We start from the raw sequence: 24,574 nt of genomic DNA on the forward strand, positions 1-24,574 counted from the left end.
TCGTGTGTCTCCTCGGGGGAGAGACGCTATCCAACAGCAAGTCAAGGAGATGCTCGCCGATGGCGTCATTCAACCTTCAAGCAGCCCATGGTCGTCGCCTGTAGTCCTCGTTAAAAAGAAAGACGGAACACTTCGTTTCTGCGTTGACTATCGGAAACTTAACAGTATGACAAAGAAGGACGTCTATCCGCTGCCACGGATTGACGACTCTCTGGACCGACTTCGCCGAGCCAAGTACTTCTCCTCCATTGACCTCAGGAGTGGTTATTGGCAAATTGAAGTTGATGAGAGGGACCGTGAAAAAACTGCCTTCGTAACACCAGATGGTCTCTATGAATTCCGCGTCCTCCCATTCGGGCTCTGCTGTGCTCCTGCCACCTTCCAGCGGATGATGGACACTGTGCTCACAGGTCTTAAGTGGCAGACATGCCTTGTTTATCTCGACGATGTGATAATTTTTTCACCGACGTTCACGGAACACCTGCGCCGCCTGAGAACTGTTCAGAAGCTGTCCGGTCTGCCAACCTTTCTCTCAAGCCTCAAAAGTGCCACTTCGGGTTCACCGAATTGAAGTTTCTTGGGCACATCGTGAGTGCTGATGGTATCCGAGCTGACCCTGAGAAACTTGCTGCCGTTGCTGCCTTTCCCGTCCCTGCCCACAAAAAAGCAGTCCGACGGTTTTTGGGGCTGTGCTCCTATTATCGTCGCTTTATCAAAAACTGTGCACAGATGGCCAGCCCTCTGACTCTCCTGACTCGAGATGACGCATCATTTTCCTGGGGCGCCGAGCAGCAGATGGCTTTCGACGAGTTACGACGCCGGCTCCAGTCACCCCCGATCCTGGCACATTTCGACGATGATGCCGACACAGAGTTACACACGGATGCGAGCAACGTCGGCCTTGGTGCCGTTCTAGTTCAGCACCAAGACGGGGTCGAGAAAGTAATTGCCTACGCCAGCCGTGTACTTTCCCGTGCTGAGTGTAACTATTCCACCACTGAAAAAGAATGTTTGGCGGTAGTATGGGCCGCTGCCAAGTTCCGCCCGTACCTTTATGGCCGACCGTTTCGTGTCATCACTGACCATCACTCCTTGTGTTGGCTGAAAAACTTAAAGGATCCTTGTGGCCGCTTAGCACGTTGGACATTGCGCCTGCAGGAGTTAGATTTCGATGTTATTTATAAGTCTGGCCGGAAGCACACCGGTGCTGATAGCCTGTCCCGCGCGCCCGTCGGCCCTCCTTCGTCAGATGCCACCGACGACGATAGCTTCCTCGGAGCAGTCACTACGTCCGATCTCGCCTCCAAACAGCGTGCCGACGACGAGCTGCGACTGATTATTAACCATCTTGAAGGTGGGCATCCTACAATACCCCGGTATCTTGCTCGGGGGTTGTCGTCGTATTGCCTCCGCAATGGGGTGCTTTATAAGAAGAATTCTACGTCGAGTGCGAAAACATACCTGCTAGTCATACCGGCTCATCTAAGGCACGAAATTCTCCTGGCCTGCCACGACGAACCAACTTCAGGGCATCTTGGCTTTACACGCACCCTAAACCGAGTCCGGCAGAACTATTACTGGCCACATCTTTCTCCGAGCGTTAGACGTTACGTACAGACTTGTCGACAATGCCAGCGGCGAAAAAAACCCACGCTTAAGCCATCCGGTACGTTACAATCTATTGAACCACCCCTAACGCCCTTCGAGCTAGTGGGCATGGACCGCTTAGGCCCATTTTCTTTATCCTCGAACGGACACAAGTGCATCATAGTCGCCACAGACTACTTAACACGCTACGCCGAAACGAAGGCCCTTGCCCGAGGTACTGCCGGCGAAGTTGCTCGATTCTTTATGAACGACATTGTGCTCAGACACGGTGCACCATCGACCATCATTACTGACCGAGGAAAGGCGTTTACAGCTCGGCTACTGCGGGGCACCTTAACTCTCAGCCATACCGAGCATCGCACAAAAACAGCGTACCACCCTCAGACAAATGGATTAACGGGACGACTAAACAAAACTTTGGCAGACATGATCTCAATGTACATCGACGTCGAACATAAAATGTGGGACGAGATCCTGCCGTATGTCCCCTTCGCCTACAATACGGCGCCGCAGGAAACCACCAAGTTTACGCCGTTCCGTCTCGTATATGGCAGAGAGGCCCGCACGATGTTGGACGCGATGCTCCCGTGCGGGGAAGAAGCGGTCGAACCCGATGCCGCCCATTTCGCAGAACAGGCCGAGCAAGCCCGTCAGCTGGCCCGCTTGCACATCAAGGAGCAGCATGCCGCCGACGCTCGACACTATAACCTCCGGCACAGGGAAGTCCACTACGAACCAGGGGACCAAGTGTGGGTGTGGACCCCCGTGCGCCACAAAGGCTTGAGCGAGAAACTACTCCACCGCTATTTCGGACCCTATAAAGTCCTGCGCCGCTTAAACAACGTTAATTACGAAGTCATTCCAGATGGAACTGTGACCGTCAGTGTTCGACGCCAGCGGCCTGAAATTGTGCATGTGGTGCGCTTAAAGCCATACTTTTCGCGGGACTGAGCGCTTCCTGCAAGTGAAACCTTGCGTTATTGTACAGTTCACCTCACGCCTAATTTTTTTTTCTCCTCTCACCTTGTCATGGGGACGATGTTTTCTTTCACGGGGGGGGGGGGGGGGGGGGATAATGCCACGTGCCTAGCACCGCGCGACAGCCGTGTTTGGGGCCGACAACAACGAAGCGGTTGTTGTTGGCACGAGCGGCGCGCTGGTGCTGGACTCTGTGACTCTGTGATCGGAACGACAAGCCGACCTCATTCTCTGGTCCTCGGCGACGTGTACCTTCACGGCTCCCTGTGACTTCAGTCGTGACAATATATATATATATATATATATATATATATATATATATATATATATATATCTTCCAGCACTTTCACGTACGGCTCGTGTACCCCCTGATTTCGCAATGCCTTTCATCACCACCGAGGTTTCAACTGAGTCAAATGCTTTTTCGTAATCAATGAATGTTATGTATAAGGACTGGTTATATTCCGAGCATTTTTTATCACCTGATTGATGGTATGGATATGATCGATAGTAGAGTACCGTTTCCGAAACCCTGCTTGATCCTTTGCTTGACTGCAGTCTAAGGTTGTCCTGATTCTAATAGCGATTACCTTAGTAAATACCTTATACGTAACAGACAGTAAGCTGATTGGTCTGTAATTTTTAAGGTCTTTAGAGTCCCCTTTCTTATGAATGAGGATAATGTTTGCATTCTTCCATGGATCCGGTACCGTCGATGACACCAGGCACTGCGTATACAGGGTGGCCAGTTTTTCTAGCACGAAATCCCCCCCGTACTTCAGCAAATATGTAGTTATCTGATCCTCTCCAGCTGATTTCCCCCTTTTCATAGTTTCTAGTGCTTTCTTTACCTCGTCCTTCGTCACTGGTGGAACGTCTGACTGTTTTTCTCTACCGCCAATCTCATTACGGTCCTGACTACTTTGGCTACTGTAGAGATCTGTATAGAACTCCTCGGATACTTTGACTATCTTGTCCATATTCGTGATGACGTTGCCCGCTTTGTCCCATATCGCATACATCTGGTTTTTGCCTATGCCCAATTTCTCCTTTACCGCTTTAAGGCTTCCCCCGTTCTTCACAGCATGCTCAATTTTCTCCATGTTATACTTCCGTATATCGGCCAACTTGCGCTTATTGATTAGATTCGATATCTCGGCCAATTGGATCTGGTCTGTTGGATTGGAAGCTTTCATACTCTGGCGTTTCTTAATCATATATTTCGTCTCCTTAGACAGCTTACCGGTATCCTCTCTAACTATCCTACCGCCTACTTCTACCGCACACTCAGTAATTATATCTCTGAAATTATAGTTCCTTGCTTCTAGGGTAATGCCGCCTTCCATGTTTGAGCTGAATACCTATTCTGTAGCGAGATCCTGAACTCTTCTGCCCTCCCCCTCACCGCTAATTCGTTGACGGGTTTCTTTCTTACTAATCTGTTGCGTTCTTTCTTCAGATTCAGGCTAATTCGGGACCTCACCATTCTGTGGTCACTGCATCGCACTTTCCCGATTACCTCTACATCTTGCATAATGGCGGGGGTTGAACACTTTATGAAGTCGGTTTCATTTTTAGTCTCCCCGTTAGGACTTTTCCATGTCCATTTCCGGTTCTTCCGTTTCATGAATACCTTCTTGAATACCTTCATCAATCATGAATCATGAATACCTTCTTCAGCAAACGGAAGAACTTTCAGCTCGCCCGCACTCAAAATCTTCTTCACACCTTCCGCATCCTTGAAAGTTACCGCTCATACATGGCTCATTTGAATGCCCCCAGAACAATAACGTCTGGGAGCAGCGACATACCTGCTAGCGCGTCGCGAAGGTCTTCCACCCTGCATGGGCGGGCCCTTAAGTCAGCGTGCAGAAAAATAGAATTCAAAACATACTCGCCCGGTTGGCAGACTTGGCAGGATAACCTGGTATTCCTTGTCAGATGCAAAAACCTCGTTTCCCCGGTCAGACATGGCCGCTGTAGAGCCTCACGGCGGAGCCTTGCATCCTGCGTCCGTTCACTAGCGTGGCCGGAAGCAGAATCGACTGAGCTATCCGGGCTGCCCTTGCAAGTCTTCTTTTTTTTTCTTTATTGCCTAATTTATTATAAGATTTTACACATATAGAACGTCACATACACACACACGCGCGCACACACACACACACACGCACACGCACACGCGCACACACACACACACACACACACACGCACACACGCACACACACACACACACACACACACACACACACACACACACACACACACACACACACACACACACACACACACACACACACACACACACACACACACACACACACACACACACACACACACACACACACACACACACACACACACACACACACACACACACACACACACACACACACACACACACACACACACACACACACACACACACACACACACACACACACACACACACACACACACACACACACACACACACACACACACACACACACACACACACACACACACACACACACACACACACACACACACACACACACACACACACACACACACACACACACACACACACACACACACACACACACACACACACACACACACACACACACACACACACACACACACACACACACACACACACACACACACACACACACACACACACACACACACACACACACACACACACACACACACACACACACACACACACACACACACACACACACACACACACACACACACACACACACACACACACACACACACACACACACACACACACACACACACACACACACACACACACACACACACACACACACACACACACACAGCGCATATTACGCGACAAATACACTACATAGATTAAAACCATGCGATTTGGGCTGCGTGATCCATTACGAATCAGTCATTTGCAGCAACACTTCGATTCTCGGAAGCCACTCAGGCACTTCGTCTTGTGTCTTGAGAACTTCAATAACACTGCCCTTGCAAGTCATCAGGAAGCATTGTGGACGGAACAAATTTTTAGGACAGAAAAAAAAAGACTACGCCCGAAGAGGGGCTCGAACCCTCGACCGTTAGGTTAAAACCTTACGCTCTACCGACTGAGCTATCCGGGCTACCCTTGCAGGACAGCAACATGAATAAGTTGATGGAACAAACCCTTAGAAGAGAAAGAAAAAGAATACGCCGGAAAAGGGGCTCGAACCCTCGACCGTTAGATTAAAGGCCTAACGCTCTACCGACTGAGCTTTCCTTTTTTTTTCTTTATTGCATGAATTGGTACAAATACATCAGTAAAATATCGTGGTTGTCATGCCCCTTGGCAGACAACCTTGTCTAATGGACTTTCATTACCACAAGTTCGCCCATCAGACTCAAGACCTCCTCCGCAGCGTCTTGCTGCTTCAAAATTTCTTTGAGTTTATACACTTGTTCAACAAAATAATCACATACAGATCGTGCATCCACATCACAGCGTCTATAAGCCATCCTACTCCTCCAAATACTGTGAAGGCCCAATAGCATGATGAGGTCATACTGAAAATCATCATTACCAGTTATCAAGTACCGAATTCCACGTGGCGTCAATGGCAGGCCTTTTTTAAGTGTCCTTTGTAACAAATCCCAGTAAAACACCGCATCCCACCAATCCAGGAACACGCGCTCAACTGTTTCAAGTTTCCTACATTGTAGACAGTTTGAGCCCCAAGGTACAAAAAGGCCCTTTTCTTCCATTCATTTTTTGACTGGGAGGGTTCCTGTATGCAATTTAAAAAAGAATAGTTTTACGCCCGGTGCAACAGTCATGTTTTTAACTCGCTTGAGCACGTCTTTCCCTGGGCCTTCACAGTATAAGGTTCTGTACAATGGAGCTGGGAACAATTGTGAAATAAGATCTTTGTACAGCCGCTTAGGTGGTACCGTCGCTAAAAACTCTACCGAGTACCGCACGTGCAAAAACCTGAACGACCACACCACTTCTCGCAGGAAGCTCTGCTCGGGGATACACCGACTGAGCTATCCGGGCTACCCTCGCAAGTCATCAACATGAATTGTTGATGCAACAAACTCTTACAACAGACAGAAAAAGAATACGCCCGAAGAGGGGCTCGAACCCTCGACCGTTAGGTTAAAAGCCTAACGCTCTACCGCCTGAGCTATCCGGGCTACCGTCGCAAGTCATCAGCATGAATTCTTGATGGAACAAATTCTTAGAGCAGAAAGAAAAAGAATACGCCCGAAGAGGGGCTCGAACCCTCGACCGTTAGGTTAAAAGCCTAACGCTCTACCGACTGAGCTATCCGGGCTACCGTCGCAAGTCATCAACATGAATTTTGAAGGAACAAATTCTTAGAACAGAAAGAAAGAATACGCTCGAAGAGGGGCTCGAACCCTCGACCGTTAGGTTAAAAGCCTAACGCCCTAACGACTGAGCTATCCGGGTTCTGTTTTTTTCTTTATTGCCGTGAAACGCAAAACAAAAATACAGATGACAAAACACGTCTACTACACTTGAGCTAAAGCATACGTGGCTAAAATCTTTTCAAGTGCACCGACTCATCTAACAGACAATGCAATTGTGGTGGCTCCTGCTGCATCCGGAAAGTTTCGCGTATATACACCGCACTTTCAATGAAGTTTTCACGCGCAGATCGTGCATTTATATCTGCGTGATGCACCTGCATTCGTGTTTTCCACAAACTATGATGGCCAAGAAGCATAATTAAATAATATGGTGCATCATCATTCTGCACTTGTAGGAATCTGATACCGTAAGGGGTTAAGGAATGTTCCTTTTTAATTGTCCTTTCGAGGACGTCCCATAAAAAGACCGCATCCCAACACTGTAAGATAACGTGCTCAATTGTTTCCGATTTTTTACACAACAGGCAATTTGTTGTCCATGGGACGATGATACCTTTTTCATTCAGCCAGGTTTTACAGGGATCGTATTAGAGTGAAGTTTGAAAAGGAACGTTTTAGCAGATGGCCTCACGGGCATTTTCTTAACTCTTTTCAAAACGTCCTGCCCTGGGCCTCCACCGTGTAATGCCCGGTAAAAAAGCACCGGCAGCGTCACGACAATGAGATCTTTATATAGTTTTTTTTTCTGGGAACATTGTAAATATAATCAAAAGAAAACCGCACTTCCAGCAACTTGCACGAAAAAACAACCTCGCGCAGGAAGCCAGTCAAAGTACCAGGCATGGTTTCACATGACACAATCCATTCAGGGAGCAGCCTCTGCAATTGCACTTGCATCACAGTTCTTAGAAAGGTATCTTTTTGGTCACGGAGGAATATAAATCGCGAAACCACTTGACGCAAGAACAAATGTGCAAGGCAAAGCCCGCCCCTTTTAACAGAAATAAACAAATTCGTCCGGGCGGTTTTTTCCCATGTGGATGCCCAAATAAAAACAGCAAAAACGCGGTGCCTTTTCTGAATTGAGGTTCGTGAGACACACAACACATTTACGAGGTACCACAGTCTCGAAATAAGAAAAACATTACAAATAGAAGCGCGCGAAAACATTGAGAGTTGCCTTCCTTACCACGCATCCGCTTTTTCTTTCGCTCTGGATATTTCTTGCATCCAGTACACGTTGGGATCTCGATAACCATCTAAAGGCACGCCTAGATATCGCGTTGGGACAGCAGACCATCGCAGCTTACAGAATAAATCAGGTGCCACGTCCCAATCACCGTGCCAAAACCCAGAGCTTACATCCGGTTTGATCACAAAATGTTTGAATGACACTCGTGACTTCACAGATGCTCTTTCAGGTTTCACAAAATACTGCTTTGTCATCAACGTATGCTAGCATTTTCACGTGTGCTGATTGCAGCTTGCATCCTAAAATGCGATCGCTATCAATGATAGCCAAACAAAGTGGCTCTAAATACAGTGCAAAAAGCAGGGGTGAGAGCGGGCAGCCCTCCCTTACTGATCACCCTACTGCGATGCTGTTAGTCAGTTCACCATTCACTATAATACAGGTCGTGCAGTTCGCATAAGCCATTTTAACAACCTCCACTATGACTTCACCAAGGTTAAAATGCTCCAAAATGGAAAAAAGAATTTCGTGAGAAACACGGTCAAAGGCTTTCGCCAAATCTAATTGCATCATGGCTATCTGACCACCGAGTGCATCAAGACATTCTAATACGGTTCTTGCGACATGTATATTCGTGGCAGTGGATCGACCCTTGATGCCGCACGTTTGATGAGACCCAACCAATTTTTTTTATTATGCTTTGCAGTCGTTTTGCTAAACCCTTCATGTACACCTTGTAGTCAACATTTGTGAGACTAATTACCCCAACAACTGCCCTTTCTCCGGATCCTCTGTCTCGGGTATTAGAACAATGTGCGATGTCGAGAAAGACAATGGAACAGTATTACGTTCATAAGCTTCAGTGATTACATCCAGCATAAACTGAGCCGCATACTGCTGAAAAGTTTTAAAGAAGGCAGCGCTTAGACCATCAGGCCCAGGGGCTTTCCCAGGTGTCAGGTCATCTATTGCAGATTCTCTCGCCTGCAACGTTATCGGTGTTCTAGGCGCGCTTTACTTTCGTCATCCAGTGCAGGCATCAGTCTTAGAAAATCTGTTTGAAAGCCACCTACAGTCTCAAGCTTAGCGCTAAGCAGTTCTTCAAAGTGCTCTGCTACCGCACGCTGAATATCTTTAGCATCTTCTTTGATATGGCCGGCATACCTTATATCCTGATTTCTTTCTGGCAGGCCTATCTTTTCCCGTCTGCTAACGCTCGTTTTGTCGGCACTTCTCCAGCCCAAAGATTTTCAGCCCTTGCACGTATGACAGCCGCTGTGTATCTTTCACTGTCGATTGTTTCCAGCTTACTTTTAATCTCGTATTATTTTACTGGCGAAATTCCCTGGCACAGTACTTTCCATGCTCAAAAAAAAACTGAAGTTGTTAATTCAGTTCTTTTTCTTTCTTTTTATGCCGCACCTTACTGCTCTTTTCTATGGATTTCAATTTGACCCACACTTTGAAGCTGTCCCATTCCGCTGCAAAACTCACCGTCGCACAGCCAGACGATTTTCAAACTCGGTCTTAACTTCCGTAAGGAACTCTTCATCGGCGAGAAGTTTGGCATTCAGTTTGTATAGGTACCAGTTAAAGCGCGATTTTTTTCCTTTCCTACCGAACACTGCACTCACGAGATAATGATCACTGAAAGACACAGGCTTGACGTCATATGCAGTACATAGGGAAACAAGATCAACCGAGGCATACATCCTGTCCAATCTAGCATGGCTATCTCGCTGAAAGTGCGTGAACTCTGGCTGGTTTCCAGTGGAGACCACACTACCAACATCCTCAAGGCCGTATTCATGCACAAGTGCATTCAACAGCTCGGAGCTTCTGTCTCTTCGAGATTTACACTTCACCGCTCGGTCACAGCTGCGCACACACAGTTGGAGTCACCAAGTACAAGCAAGATTTTGTCGACCTTCAAGCACAATTCAATAGAATCAAAAAACAATTCACGTTCGCATTCTGAATTGGGAGCATACACACACACAAGCTAATCGCTAATAGAATCAGTACAACCATAGACTGCAATCAAGCAAAAGATCAAGCAGGGTTTCGGAAACGGTACTCTACTATCGATCATATCCATACCATCAATCAGGTGATAGAAAAATGCTCGGAATATAACCAGCCCTTATACATAGCATTCATTGATTATGAAAAAGCATTTGATTCAGTTGAAACCTCGGCGGTGATGCAGGCATTGCGAAATCAGGGGGTAGACGAGCCGTACGTGAAAGTGCTGGAAGATATATATAGTGGCTGCACAGCAATCATAGTTCTTCATAAAGAAAGTAACAAAATTCCCATAAAGATAGGTGTTAGGCAAGGAGACACAATCTCCCCAGTACTATTCACAGCTTGTTTAGAGGAAGTATTCGAGAGACTTGGAATGGGAGCAGTTAGGGATAAGGGTAGATGGAGAATACCTCAGTAATCTGCGATTTGCTGATGACATTGCTTTGCTAAGCAACTCGGGGGATGAACTGCAAAAAATTATTGATGACCTAGACAGAAAGAGTAGAAAGGTAGGCTTGAAAATCAATATGCAGAAGACTAAGGTAATGTTCAACAGCCTCGGGAAGGAACAGCAGTTTACATTAGGTAGCGAAATACTGGAAGTAGTAGGCGAATATGTCTACTTAGGACAGGTAGTAACCGCAGATCCAGACCATGAAAAGGAAATAACAAGAAGAATAAGATTGGGATGGAGCGCATTTGGCAAGCACTCGCAGATTATGACTAGCAGCTTACCGGTATCGCTCAAGAGGAAAGTATACAACAGTTGCGTCTTGCCTGTACTCACCTATGGGGCTGAAACGTGGAGGCTAACCAAGAGAGTTCTACTTAAGTTGAGGACAACCCAGAGGGCTATGGAACAAAAATGGTAGGGGTAATATTAAGAGATAGGAAGCGTGCAGATTGGGTCAGAGAAATAACTCAAGTTACCGACATTCTAGTGGAAATTAAGAAGAAGAAATGGACATGGGCAGGGCATGTATTGCGAAGAGAGGATAACCGATGGTCGCTGAGGGTAACAAACTGGATTCCAAGGGAAGGAAAGCGTAGCAGGGGGCGGCAGAAAGTTAGGTGGGCGGATGAGATTAAGAAGTTCGCAGGGGTCAAGTGGATGCAGCTAGCACAGAACCGGGTTAAGTGGAGAAATATGGGAGAGGCCTTCGCCCTGCAGTGGGTATAATCAGGCTGATGATGATGATGATGATGATGACACACACAACACGCAAGCATCAATTACAGTAGGTAAAATCAGTAACCTAAAGTCGACCACTGACGAACAGTCGACTGACGAACAGCGGCGTATGTATGCATGTAATGTCCTCCCAGCAGAACGTCGGGATGCATTCAAACGAAGTCCGAGCACCGTCTTTCATTTTTTTTTCTCCCACAAGCCCCGCTTGGTTGCTAAAGGTTCCTGACGCTGGTCGGTAGGCAGTCGACCCACAAATCGTTCAGGACACCACAAAAACTACGGAGGCGATTTCCCCGCCTGCCACGTCTGTACCGAGAAGTTCGGCTTCGGTCTCAACGTTGATCTTCGGATGCCCGCAGTTTTCGGCGGCGGCTCATCACACACACCGCCTGGTAGCTGAGTCTCCTCGACGCTTTCCTCGTGCGGACGTTTCGCGGCAATTAAGGCCGCTGTCTCCGGCCCAACTTCCATGGAATCAGTACAAGGAGGCTCAGTACTGAGATGCTCCTCAGCGTCAGAAAACTTGATTACGTCTTCTGACTCTTCTTTGACGCGCTTTCGTGGTCCTGTGATGGAACGTGCAAGACGTGCCGAGTTTAATTCTTTTCACTTCAGACCGTCACCTATGTTTTGTTAAAACCGCCATTGAAGGCGCGCCCTGTTTCGCTTACTGTCCTCTAATGTCAGCCGCCTCCTCCGCATCCACCTCATCTATTATTAACTCGGACGAGTCTTCGCTGGTCCCAGGTCCGGCAATGCTTGCGTAGGGACGTGCACACTGGCTGTCTTCATGCCCGAACCGTCGACAGGTTCCGCAGCGAGGAACCCGGCACTCTTTGCGGATGTGACCCGTACTCCGACAGCGTAGGCACAAGGGAGGTCTGCCTGGCACAACAACGAGCGCCAGCTCACCGCTAACGTTCAACTGATGTGGCAGGTCGTCCAGCTTCACGCCAACTTTCAACTTCAGCGTGACAAGTCTAGTAGTAGAGCCCTTTTCTACCATACCTTTCACACGCCAGCGCTCCCGTGTAACTTCCGACACCTTTCCGTACGGCGCAAAGGCAGCACGAACATCCTCGTCTGGCACGTTGTGTAGCAGCCAGTGAAGTTTCAGTCGCACGTCCTGGTTGGCCGGGTCAATCACCAAGCATCGACCGTTTTTCACACACAACTCACCTACACTAACAAGCTTGGACACCGCTTCAGAATCCTTGAGAGTGACAGCCCAGACGTGGCTCATCCGATACGCCCCCATTGCAATAACATCGGGGATCAGCGAATGCTGTGCCAACGCGTCGCGGAAATCTTCCACCCGGTACGGGCGGGCCCTGATATCGGCGTGCAAAAAAACCGTATTCAAAACAACCCGACCTGTTGGCAGTGCAGGCAAAACAACCGGATAAGTATCCTGTTCCTGTTCAGAAGTCCTGTTACCGTAGTCTGACATGGCTGCTGAAGCCGCTCCTGAGGAGCCCTGCATCCTGCGTCCGTTCACTGGCGCGGCTGGAAGCAGAATCACTCGACGGAGCTATCCGGGCTGCCCTCGCAAGTCATCTACATGAATTGTTGATGGAACAAATTCTTAGAACAGAAAGAAAAATAATACGTCCGAAGAGGGGCTCGAACCCTCAACCGTTAGGTTAAAAGCCTAACGCTCTACTGACTGAGCTATCTTTTGTTTTTCTAATTCCTTTTTATTGAGACAAGCAGGATACATTGTTAAAAGGACCCCGACTGCTTCAGCCGGTCGCAAGTTAAAAAGACTTCAATTCAACTAAATCATCAAGCACGGTCATCCATGCGGGTGGGTCTTTCTGCGCTCGGTACACATCACTTATATAACATACACTTTCCACAAAGTTTTCCCTTGTAGATCGGACGTTTACATCTGCATTGCGTACTGCCATTCGAGTTTTCCATAAACTATGGAGGCCGAGGAGCATAATCATGCCGTAAGGGACACCTGTGTCATCTCTGTCTGTTGGTAAATAGCGAATTCCAATCGGTGTTAAGGGTAGTTCCTTTTTTAGTGGACGCTGCAAGACATCCCAATAGAAGAACGGATCCTAACATTCAATAAACACATGTTCGACGGTTCCTAGCTTTTTGCACAGCAAGCAGTTCGTTGTCCATGGTACAAAAATGCCTTTGTCAGATAGCCATGTCTTAATCGGCAAGGTACTCGTGTGCAGTTTGAAGAAGAATGTTTTTGTACTTGCTTTAACTGGCATCCTTTTAATTCTTTTAAGAACATCTTGTCCTAGGCCTCCAGAGTTTATTATACGATACAGAGGCACTGACATGATTACATCTATAAGGTCTTTGTAGAATTTTTTCCTCTTTACAGGGCTGAGATACTCTTGCGAAAACCGAACCTTGAGAAATTGCACAGAGTCAACAACTAACTTCTTTCAAATAACTTCTAGCGCCACAAGTTGACGATCTCACAGTCGACACTATAAAATCAGGAAGAGCCCTGCTCAGACGCACCTGCATCATTGAGCGTAGGAAGGAGTCTTTCTAATCCCTCAAACATAAAACGGGACACAACCTGGCGGACAAACAAATGCGCGAGACCCAGACCACCCTCTTGAACTGTTCGAAACAAATTGGTTATTCTGACCCTCTCGCAACTTGAATTCCAAATGAACACAGCCAACACCCTATGCATTTTTTGCACATTTACACATGACATAGACAGAAAACGCAAAACATATCACACTTTGGCTATTAAAAAAAATATTGCATTCTGTTGCTCTCGCGACCATCGACAAGTCTCGTCCTTGCCATGCCCTTGCTTTCTCGCTCACTTTTGACGTCGTCTCGTTCCAGTAATCTGCGCTCTTGTTATAGTGCTCGAGCGGCACACCCAAGTAGTTCGATGCAAGTTTGTCCACTGCAGGTTCGCGAACAACGGTGGTGTAATTCCCCAGCTTCCGTGCTAAAAACACCACACTCTTTTTCCAATTGATCTCAGCCCCAGTTTGCTGGCAAAACCTCTTGGCGACATTAACACTTTCTTGAACACTCTCGCGGTCACTGCAGAATACAGCAATGTCGTCTGCATACGCAAGAATTTTAACATGAGATGACTGAAACCTGAAGCCATTGATTCGGTCGTTGTTAATAAGACTTAAACAGAAGGGCTCAAGGTAAAGTGCAAAAAGCAATGGTGAAAGGTTCTTATTGACTATTATTTGAACTGTACAGCTGCTGTAAACCATTTTAAGTCCGTCTTGTATTATGCTGCCCATATTTACATGTTCCAAAACTGAGTACAGGACATCGTGCGCCACGCGATCAAACGCCTTCGACAGGTCTAGCTGTACCATTGCAATTGGGCCACCGAAGGCATCACAGCACTCAGAGATACTTCGAGCGATGTGCACATTTGTGCAGATGGTACGACCTTTAACTCCGCACGTTTGGTGCGGTCCAACTAGATCCGTGATGACACTCTATGAACGTTTGCCTAGAATCTTCATATAGATCTTATAGTCGACATTTGTGAGGGTTATCGGGCAGTAAACCCCCAGAGACATTTTTTTTGGGTCACCTGTTTTGGGGATAAGCACAATGTGGGCAGTAGAAAAGGAAGGTGGCATTTGTTTCACATTGTATGCTTCTGCAATCATATCTATAGCAGCGGGCTGACTTTTTCTCGGAATGTTTTATAGAAAGCAGCGCCTAGCCCATCAGGTCCTGGTGTTTTCCCAAGTGGCAGGTCCTCAATAGCCTTCTGAACTTCCTCTAAACTAATAGGCTGTTCTAAGCGTGCGCGTTTTTCTTCGTCTAAGCGAGACATAAGGTGCAAAAATTCGTCCCACAGACTACCCTTACCGCTTGTGTCATTCCCTATCAGTCCTTTGTAATGCTCCACAAACGCTCGCTCGATTTCTTCGCTGTCTGTCGTTATTCTGTTGTGGTAGCGGATCTATTGAATTTCATTTTGCGCTGCATATCTTCTTTCATCACACAATGCACGCTTATTCGGTATTTCACCCGCCCACAACTTTTCGGCGCGCGCCCTTATCAAAGCCGCTCGGTACTTATCTGCCTCCAGAGCTTCTAGCTGGCTTTTAACTTCTCGGATTTCTTTTATGTACACACCGGGCACTACTGTTTCCATACATGTCAAAAAGTCTAATTTGCACTCCAGTTCTTTGATTCGTTTTTTTTTTCACTTTGATGAAGGATAGTTCCCCGTTCTATCACTTTCATCTTTACTGTGTTCTGAAAATTTTCCCACTTATCTGCGCAGCTTGCTGATTCGACGCAAGGCATTTTAGTTACGTCTATAATTTGTTTAATGAAGGTTTCATCCTCCAGCAATTTAACATTAAATTTCCAAAGTTTCCAGTTGAAACGAGTCCTACTATGTTTATTCCCAAAGCTTTCAATAACAAGGCTGTGATTGCTGAAAGAAAGATGTTTCACTTCATCTTTGGAACACATTGCCAGAAATCCTATGCTTACGTATACTCTATCGAGTCTTGCATTGCTACCGCGTCGGAAGTGCGTAAAACATGGCTGTGGGCCATGAAACAACACCCAGCCCAGATCTTTCATGTCGTGTTCTTGAATTATTGCATCGAGATACTGCGCACTCTGATCACGCACAGGGGTGATCGGCACTCGATCCTCTGGCATGCAAACACAGTTAAAATCACCCATCAAAACGACGCTTCTCTCGCAGTTCAAAAACACTTTGACCTTTTCAAAAAAACTAACGCGTTCCTTGTAATTGTTAGGGGCATACACACAAATCGCTCTCCATGAGCATCCAGAAAGGGTGAAATCGACAATCAGCAACCGACACTCTTGAGATTGACAATGGTTTCATTTCCAATTCCCAAGATTATTTCTAAACAATAACGCGCAACTTCCGGACTTTCCAACCGCGTGACATACGCAGACATTTAATCGGGACCAAAAAATTTCAACCATGCGATCTGTGTGTTCCTCGCTCTTAATCTTAGTTTCTTGTAATGCGATTATATCCAATTCATTTTCTAAAAAGAGGCGGTTGATCTGACACTGGCGCTTCCTCGCCGCCAGTCCACACACGTTCAGCGTGGCTACGCGTAGTTGAATCTTTTGTTGTTCATTTTTAAAGGCACCCACTGCTCGCGCAGTGCTCACCTCAGGGTACTGTGGCGCTGATGGGGGTTTCACATGTTAGAGCTCCACAAAGCGCTCCGCCTCACAACGGTCACTCGCACTTTCACAGTCCATGGCCAAAGTTTGACGGTCAAGCTCACAGTTCCCTTCCATGGTATATCGTTTCCACCATGGCACGCTGATCCGGAAACCGACGGCAGCGCATTACAGCTGTAGAAGCGCTCTTCAGGCGCCTCTACCGCAGGTCGTATGTCTGGTGTAATATTTGGTCTTGGCCTGTAGGGTGACCGTCGCGTCATTACTTGCTTCGGTGGGCGGCTCCTCCGCGGGTGCTCCATCAGTTAGTCGGTCATCTTTCACAGTTTCGAGGTAAGCGCGTTTTGTGGCTGAGACGGCAGCTTCTTCCAATGAGAAATCATTAGGGTAGTGTCCGACGTGAGGTTCGTCAAGTGTGCTAGCAGGGGCTCTGAGGGTAGGCTGCTGCTTTTCTTGGCTCATCATTTCCTCGGAGACGTGTTGCGGCCCTGGAGGTGCCTCGGCCGGACTTGTACCGCTAGGCCCAACACTTCAAGGCTGCATGCTCTTCTCGACGGTTGCTGCTTTGCCTCCAGCATCACTTGATGCTCCCTCAGCCTCCACCTCGCCCATAACGTGTTCAGTCGTACCGATGTTCCTTCCTGGCCCGGTCTTGCTTGCGTGCGTAGGTACACACTCCCTTTCGTCGTGACCAAACCGACGACAGCGCAAGCACCGAGATCCTACAGTCGCGGCGAATGTCTCCTTCCCTTGGCAGCGGAGGCAGAGCAGGGGCCTCCCAGCTACCACTAAAAGTGCAGGTTCACCGGCTATTCGCAGTTGGTGAGATATGTCTTCAACTGTCATATTGGATTTCAGCTTCAGGCTTAGCACACGGGTCGTTGACCCTTTTTCTGTGACGCCGTGCACACGCCAGCGCTCCTTCGACAGCTCGGTCACCTCGCCGTACGGAAGGAAGGCCGCACGCACTTCTTCATCAGTCACATTGTGAAGAACCCAGTGCACTTTAGTACGAACCTCTTGCTTGTTGGGGTCAATCACAAGACACCGGTGCTCCTTCACAGTCAGGCTCCCAGCAGCAAGCACTTTCTTAGCGGTTTCCGAATTCTTAAACGTGACTGCTCACACATGATTCATTGCTCCCAAAGCCACATACTCGGGAAGCAATTTAAAACGGGCCAGGGCATCCCTGTAGTCCTCGACCCTATACGGCCGCGCTCGAACGTCACCGTGCAAAAATACAGTATTAAAAACGACACGACCTGTATGTAGGTAGGTGGGGCAGCATAACTTCGTAGCCTGTGTCGTTATCTTCAGCATCAAACTTGTTTCCGCGGCTCGGCTGGGGCGCTATCACCGATCCGAAGGAGCACATGATGACAAGTCAGTTCACAGTGGTGGCCGGAAGTGGAATCTACCGACTGAGCTATCCGGGCTGTCCTCGCAACTTAACAGGATTGTTGATGGAACAAATTCTTAGAAGAGGAAGATAAAGAATACGCCAGGAGAGGGGCTCGAACCCTCGACCGTTAAGTTAAAAGCCTAACGCTCTACCGACTGAGCTATCCGGGCTGGCCTCGCAAGTCATCAACATGAATTGTTGATTGAACAAATTCTTAGAACAGAAAGAAAAAGAATACGCTCGAACAAGGGCTCGAACCCTCGACCGTTAGGTTAAAAGCCTACCGCTCTACCTACTTAGATATCTTTTTTTTTCTTCATTGCCGTCAAACACAAAAAAATACACATGATAAAACACGTCAACTACACTTCAGCTAACGCGAACGCGGCTAAAATCTTTTCAAGTGCACCAGCTCTCAAACAGACAATGCAATTGTGGTGGCTCCTGCTGCATCCTGAACGTTTCGCGTATATACACCGCACTTTCAATGAAGTTTTCACGCGCAGATCGTGTATTTATATCTGCGTGATGCACCAGCATTCGTGTTTTCCACAAACTATAATGGCCAAGAAGCATAATTAAATAATATGATGCATCATCATTCTGCACTGGTAGGAATCTGATACCGTAAGGAGTTAAGGAAAGTTCCATTTTAATTGTCCTTTGGAGGACGTCCCATAGAAAGACCGCATCCCAACACTGTAAGATAACGTGCTCAATTGTTTCCGATTTTTTACACGACAGGCAATTTGTTGTCCATGGGACGATGATACCGTTTTCATTCAGCCAGGTTTTACAGGGAACGTATTAGAGTGAAGTTTGAAAAGGAACGTATTAGCAGATGACCCCACCGGCATTTTCTTAACTCTTTTCAAAACGTCCTGCCCTGGGCCTCCACCATGTAATGCCCGGTAAAAAAGCACCGGCAGCATCACGTCAATGAGATCTTTATATAGTTTTTTTCCTGGGAACATTGTAAAGATAATCAGAAGAAAACCGCACTTCCAGCAACGTGCACGAAAAAACAACCTCGCGCAGGAAGCCAGTCACAGTACCAGGCATGGTTTCACATGACACAATCCATTCAGGGAGCAGCCTCTGCAATTGCACTTGCACCACAGTTCATAGAAACATATCTTTTTGGTCACGAAGGAATATAAATTGCGAAACCACTTGACGCAAGAACAAATGTGCAAGGCAAAGCCCGCCCCTTTTAACAGAAATAAACAAATTCGTCCGGGCGGTTTTTTCCCATGTGGATGCCCAAATAAAAACAGCAAAAACACGGTGCATTTTCTTAATTGAGGTTCGTGAGACACACAACACATTTATAAGGTACCACAGCCTCGGAATTAGAAAAACATTGCAAATAGAAGCGCGCGAAAGCATTGAGAGTTGCCTTCCTTGCCACGCATCCGCTTTTTCTTTCGCTCTGGATGTTTCTTCCATCCAGTGCACGTTGGCATCTCGATAACAATCTAAAGGCACGCCTAGATATCGCGTTGGGAGAGCAGACCATCGCAGCTTACAGAAGAAATCGGGTGCCACGTCCCAATCACCGCGCCAAATCCAGAGCTTTTCTCCCAATTGACTGGGCTATCCGGGCTGCCTTCGCAAGTCATCAACATGAATTCTTGATGGAACAATATTTAGAACAGAAAGACAAAGAATACGCCCGAAGAGGGGCTCGAACCCTCGACCATTAGGTTAAAAGGCTAACGCTCTACCGACTGAGCTATCCTGTTTTTTATTTATTGCACGAATTGGTACAAATACATCAGTAAAAGGTCGTGGTTGCCATGCCCCTTGGCTGACAACCGTGTCTAATGGACTTTCATTGCCACAAGTTCGCTCATCAGACTCAAGACCTCATCCGAAGCGTTTTGCTGCTTCAAGATTTCTTTTTCTTTTTATACACTTGTTCAACAAAATAATCACATAAAGATCGTGCATCCACATCACAATGTCTATAAGCCATTCTACTCCTCCTAATAATGTGAAGGCCCAATAGCATGATGAGGTCATATTGAAAATCATCATTAACAGTTGTCAAGTACAGAATTCCACGTGGCGTCAATGGCAGGTCTTTTTTAAGGGTCCTTTGTAACACACCCCAGTAAAACACCGAATCCCAACAATCCAGGAAAACGTGCTCAACTGTTTCAGGTTTCCTACATAGTAGACAGTTTGAGCCCCACGGTGCAAAAAGTCCCCTTTCTTCCATCCATGTTTTGACTGGGAGGGTTCGTGTATGCAATTTAAGAAAGAATGTTTTCACGCCCGGTGCAACAGTCATGTTTTTAACTCGCTTGATCTCGTCTTTCCCTGGGCCTTCACAGTGTAAGGTTCTGTACAATGGAGCTGGGAACAATTGTGAAGTAAGATCCTTGTACAGCTGCTTAGTTGGTACCGTCGCTAGATACTCTAGAGTACCGCACGCGCAAAAACCTGAACGTCCACACCACTTCTCGCAGAAATCGTGACACAGTGTATCCCCGAGCAGAGCATGAAGAGACTATAAACTCTGGAATTTCACTGGATAGCGTGATTTGCATAAAAGTTCTCAGGAATGCATCTTTTTGGTCACGTAGGAAACAAAACCTTAAAACCCTCTGCCGCACATATAGATGCATTAGAGACAACCTTCCGTCTTGAACTCGCCGAAAGAGATTATCTCTGCTAATTCGTTCCCAGTTGGACGACCAAATGCAGACCGCAAATACACGATGGAACCTTCGAATATTAATTCGAGAACAGTACAATACTTGAAGCAAATGCATTATTCTTGCCACCAAAAAGGTATTGCATATAATCGCACGGGCGAAATCCATCCTTTCGTCCTTTCCCGTATTTCTTCCGCTTTTTGATTCCAGTAATTCGTATTTTCCCCGTATTTGTCCATAAGGACTCAAAAATAAACTCCGGGCTTTGTAGCCCATCTTACTCCACAGAAAACTTCCGGATACTCTTCCCATTCCCCGTGCCAGACTCTGAGACATTTCTTTAAATTAACAGCACTACCAGTCTGCCTGCAATACCTCTGTGTTACTTTCAAAGCCTCCGAAACGCTTTCGCGGTCTTCACAAAAAAGCGCCATATCATCAGCGTATGCCAATATTTTCACTTCACATACTCCCAGCTTAAAACCACGGATGTATTCGTTAGCAGTTACCATTTTACACATTGGTTTCAAATATATAGCAAAGAGGAGAGGAGACAGTGGACATCCCTGCCGCACAGATGCTCTTACATCAATTCTTTCAGATAACAATTTGTTAACCATAAGGCGTGTACGAACAGCATGCATAAGCCATTTTAACTCCTTTCAATACAACGGCACCAACACCAATAAGTTCCAACAAACAGTACAATATTTCATGAGACACACGATCAAATGCTTTTTCAAAATTAACTTGAACCATGGCCACTCTCCTGTTTAGAGCATCGCAGCACTCGAACACACTACACGCTACATGAATATTAATAAATATGCTTCTGGTCTTTATTCACATTTTTGATGAGGTCCAAAAATATCTTTTATGATGTTTGCAGTCTCTTAGCTAACACCTTCATCAAAATTTTATAATCAACATTTGTTAACGTGATCGGTGTATAGCTTGTAACTTTTAAAAGCATGGCTGGCTCATCAGTCTTGGGAACCAAGACCGCATGCGCGTTGCTAAACGACGGTGGCAGATAACCCACATCAAGGCACTCCTTGAAAATCCTATAGAGCATGATAGATAACTCACTTTTAAGGCTCTTGTAAAAGGCCGCACTCAAACCATCTGGTCCCGGGGACTTTCCGACATTGGATTCACCAATGGTTTTTTCTATTTCCTTCACATTTATTTCGTTCTCTAACTCTTCAGTAACTTATTTGCCTAATATTGGCATCAGAGGCAAAAAGTTATCTCTAAACCCTTCTTCACTTGGTGCTTTGCTCGAAAACAGCTCACGGTAATGCTCCACGAAGACGCTCGTAATTCCGTCTTGATCATCATGCTTCTGCCCCTTGTATTCGATAACCGTTATCTCTTTCGCACGAGCATATCGCTTTTAATCAGCGAGGGCGCGTTTTGTTGGCGTCTCGTCACCGAGCCATTTTTCCGTGCGCGCTCTTATCGCAGCACCTCTGTACTTCTGGGCATCCAAAGCTTCTAGCCTAACTTTGATGACTTTTATATCATGCATGAACATACCCGGCATTTGTTCTTCACGCCCTGAATTTTTTAAAAGCTCTTGCAGTTGCTTTTCTTCTTTCTTTTCCTCATACTTAATAATGGAAGAGCGCTCAATTGCATTCATTTTAACCTCCTGTTTAAAACGTTCCCAGGATTCAATACAGCTTGTTTCGCTCTCATAAAAAATATCCATGCTTTCCTCAACCTTTCTTAAAAATAGTTCGTCTTCTGTAAGCCTCGAGTTTATTTTCCATAAGTCCCAGTTCATTTTTAATTTACACTGCTTCGTCCCGCCCAGCGTGACCGTAACTAAGCAATGGTCACTAAATGACACTTGCTTCACTTCATACTGTTCACAGGTAGGCGAAACCTCCGGCGGCACATATATTCTGTCAAGTCGCGCGTGACTACTACCTTGAAAATGTGTGAAATGCACGCGTTTCTCACCACTCACCAGGACTGTTACGTCCTCTAAGCTGCACTCATTGAGGACACACTTAAGAAATTCGGCACTTTGGTCTTTTTTCCAACATTTCTATTCGAACGATCCTTAGAGTCTACAACACAGTTGAAATCTTCCAAAAATATAAGCGCACGACTGCATTCAAGGAAAGGTACCAACTGCTTAAAAAAGTCGCGCCGTTCTTTTTGTGTCGTTGGTGCATAGAGGACCACCACCCTCACCGCACAGGTTTCGTACTTGATGTCGCACACGACGAAACGCCCCCTTGCACAAGTTATTACTTGCTCTACTGCTATGCCTACACTTTTCATCAGGAAATGACAGCAACCTGCCGACAAACCGGCTGCATGGCTTACGCAAACATTGAATCGTGACCGAAAACCAAACACCATATTATCTGTTTGCTGCTCATGCTCAACCTTTGTTTCTTGTATGGCTACGATGTCTAAATCTAGTTCGCTCAACAAACGGTTCAACTGCACTTGCTTCTGTCTCGATCGCGCAGCCCTCGGAAGTTTAGAGTGCTCACTTTTAGCGGTTTTTTCAAATAAGCCATACTCTAACCTCAGCTAACAAACAATGACTAATAGCTCACTGCTTCTGTCTTTCGTCGCGAGTGAGCGACGAGGACCGCAACAAGGTTTGCGATAAGGCTAACTTGCCTTTCTTAGCGCCCTCCACCCTCCACTGCTTTTCTAGTCGACGCAGTTCCCGTTCTGTAGCTGGTACCTTTTCGTAGTCTCGAGGTCTCTTCATGGAGGCGGTTTTCATATCCATCGGGGACTCAGCGACGCTGCCTTCCCAAGTGCCTTCCGCTGTTGGCTGATCTGACGACGCAGCAGCCTCCGCCCCCTTTCCAGTCGTTTCTGCAGCGGGTTCGCCAGCTTGCGTCTTCCCTCCGCCGGTAGTGTGCTCCGGCTGTTGGACAATAGGTCCCTCTCCGGATCCTGTAGGGGGTAGGGCTCCAGCGCTCTCCAGTTCCTTCTGGTCCATGATCAGCTTGCTCCCGTCGTCTTTCGGGGGCACAATACCCGTGGTCACACGGGCATACCTGCGGACGCATCCCTCCCAGTCGTGCCCGAAGATATGACACGAGCTTCATCGCGGAGTGCGGCAATCACGTCGAATGTGGCCTGTTTTCTTACATCTTAAGCATATTGGTGGCCGTCCGGGCTACCGTCGCAAGTCATCAACATGAATTGTTGATGGAATAAAAATCTAGAACAGAAAGAAAAAGAATACGCCCGAAGAAGGGCTGGAACCCTCTACCGTTAGGTTAAAAGCCTAACGCTCTACCGACTGAGCTATCCGGTCTACCCCCGCATATCATCAACATGAATTGTTGATGGAACGAATTCCTAGAACAGAAAGAAAAAGAACACGCCCGAAGAGGGGCTCGAACCCTCGACCGTTAGGTTAAAAGCCTAACGCTCTACCGACTGAGCTATCCGGGCTGCCTTCGCCAGTCATCAACATGAATTGTTGATGGAACAAATTCTTAGAACAGAAAGAAAAAGAATACGCCCGAAGAGGGACTCGAACCCTCGACCGTTAGGTTAAAAGCCTAACGCTCTACCGACTGATGAGCTATCCGGGCTACCGTCGCAAGTCATCAACATGAATTGTTGATGGAGCAAATTCTTAGAACAGAAAGAACAAGAATACGCCCGAAGAGGGGCTCGAATGCTCGACCGTTAGGTTACGAAATAAACACAGCACGAAGAAACAGGACACTCGCTGTGTTTGTTTCGTGATAGTTATGAACCAACTAGCCCAGACGAAGATCCTAATTGACCGTTAGGTTAAAAGCCGAATTCTCTACCGACTAAATTAGACTGAGCTATCCGGGCTGCCCTCACAAGTCATCAACATGAATTGTTGATGGAACAAATTCTTTGAACAGAAAAAAGACTACGCCGGAAGAGGGACTCGAACCCTCGACCTTTAGGTTAAAGGCCTAACACTCTACCGACTGATTGTAATGGATCTTTTT

At 46.9% G+C, this 24,574-nt stretch overlaps 7 non-coding genes across 7 annotated transcripts; all 7 read right to left on the reverse strand.

Annotated features, from left to right (window-relative positions):
- Positions 1–6,689: 6,689 nt before the first annotated feature.
- TRNAK-UUU (transfer RNA lysine (anticodon UUU)) lies at positions 6,690–6,762 on the reverse strand. The gene has a single exon. It is a non-coding gene; the product is annotated as a tRNA-Lys (tRNA).
- A 67-nt stretch (positions 6,763–6,829) lies between these two features.
- On the reverse strand, positions 6,830–6,902 carry TRNAK-UUU (transfer RNA lysine (anticodon UUU)). Its single transcript has one exon. It is a non-coding gene; the product is annotated as a tRNA-Lys (tRNA).
- A 64-nt stretch (positions 6,903–6,966) lies between these two features.
- On the reverse strand, positions 6,967–7,039 carry TRNAK-UUU (transfer RNA lysine (anticodon UUU)). Its single transcript has one exon. It is a non-coding gene; the product is annotated as a tRNA-Lys (tRNA).
- Positions 7,040–18,031: 10,992 nt separating this feature from the next.
- TRNAK-UUU (transfer RNA lysine (anticodon UUU)) lies at positions 18,032–18,104 on the reverse strand. Its single transcript has one exon. It is a non-coding gene; the product is annotated as a tRNA-Lys (tRNA).
- Positions 18,105–23,822: 5,718 nt separating this feature from the next.
- Positions 23,823–23,895, reverse strand: TRNAK-UUU (transfer RNA lysine (anticodon UUU)). Its single transcript has one exon. It is a non-coding gene; the product is annotated as a tRNA-Lys (tRNA).
- Positions 23,896–23,962: 67 nt separating this feature from the next.
- On the reverse strand, positions 23,963–24,035 carry TRNAK-UUU (transfer RNA lysine (anticodon UUU)). Its single transcript has one exon. It is a non-coding gene; the product is annotated as a tRNA-Lys (tRNA).
- Positions 24,036–24,102: 67 nt separating this feature from the next.
- On the reverse strand, positions 24,103–24,178 carry TRNAK-UUU (transfer RNA lysine (anticodon UUU)). Its single transcript has one exon. It is a non-coding gene; the product is annotated as a tRNA-Lys (tRNA).
- Positions 24,179–24,574: the final 396 nt, after the last annotated feature.

This window comes from Amblyomma maculatum, chromosome 7 (assembly GCF_055883805.1).
Source record: "Amblyomma maculatum isolate TAMU_Amacu chromosome 7, ASM5588380v1, whole genome shotgun sequence".
Classification (NCBI taxonomy): domain Eukaryota; kingdom Metazoa; phylum Arthropoda; class Arachnida; order Ixodida; family Ixodidae; genus Amblyomma; species Amblyomma maculatum.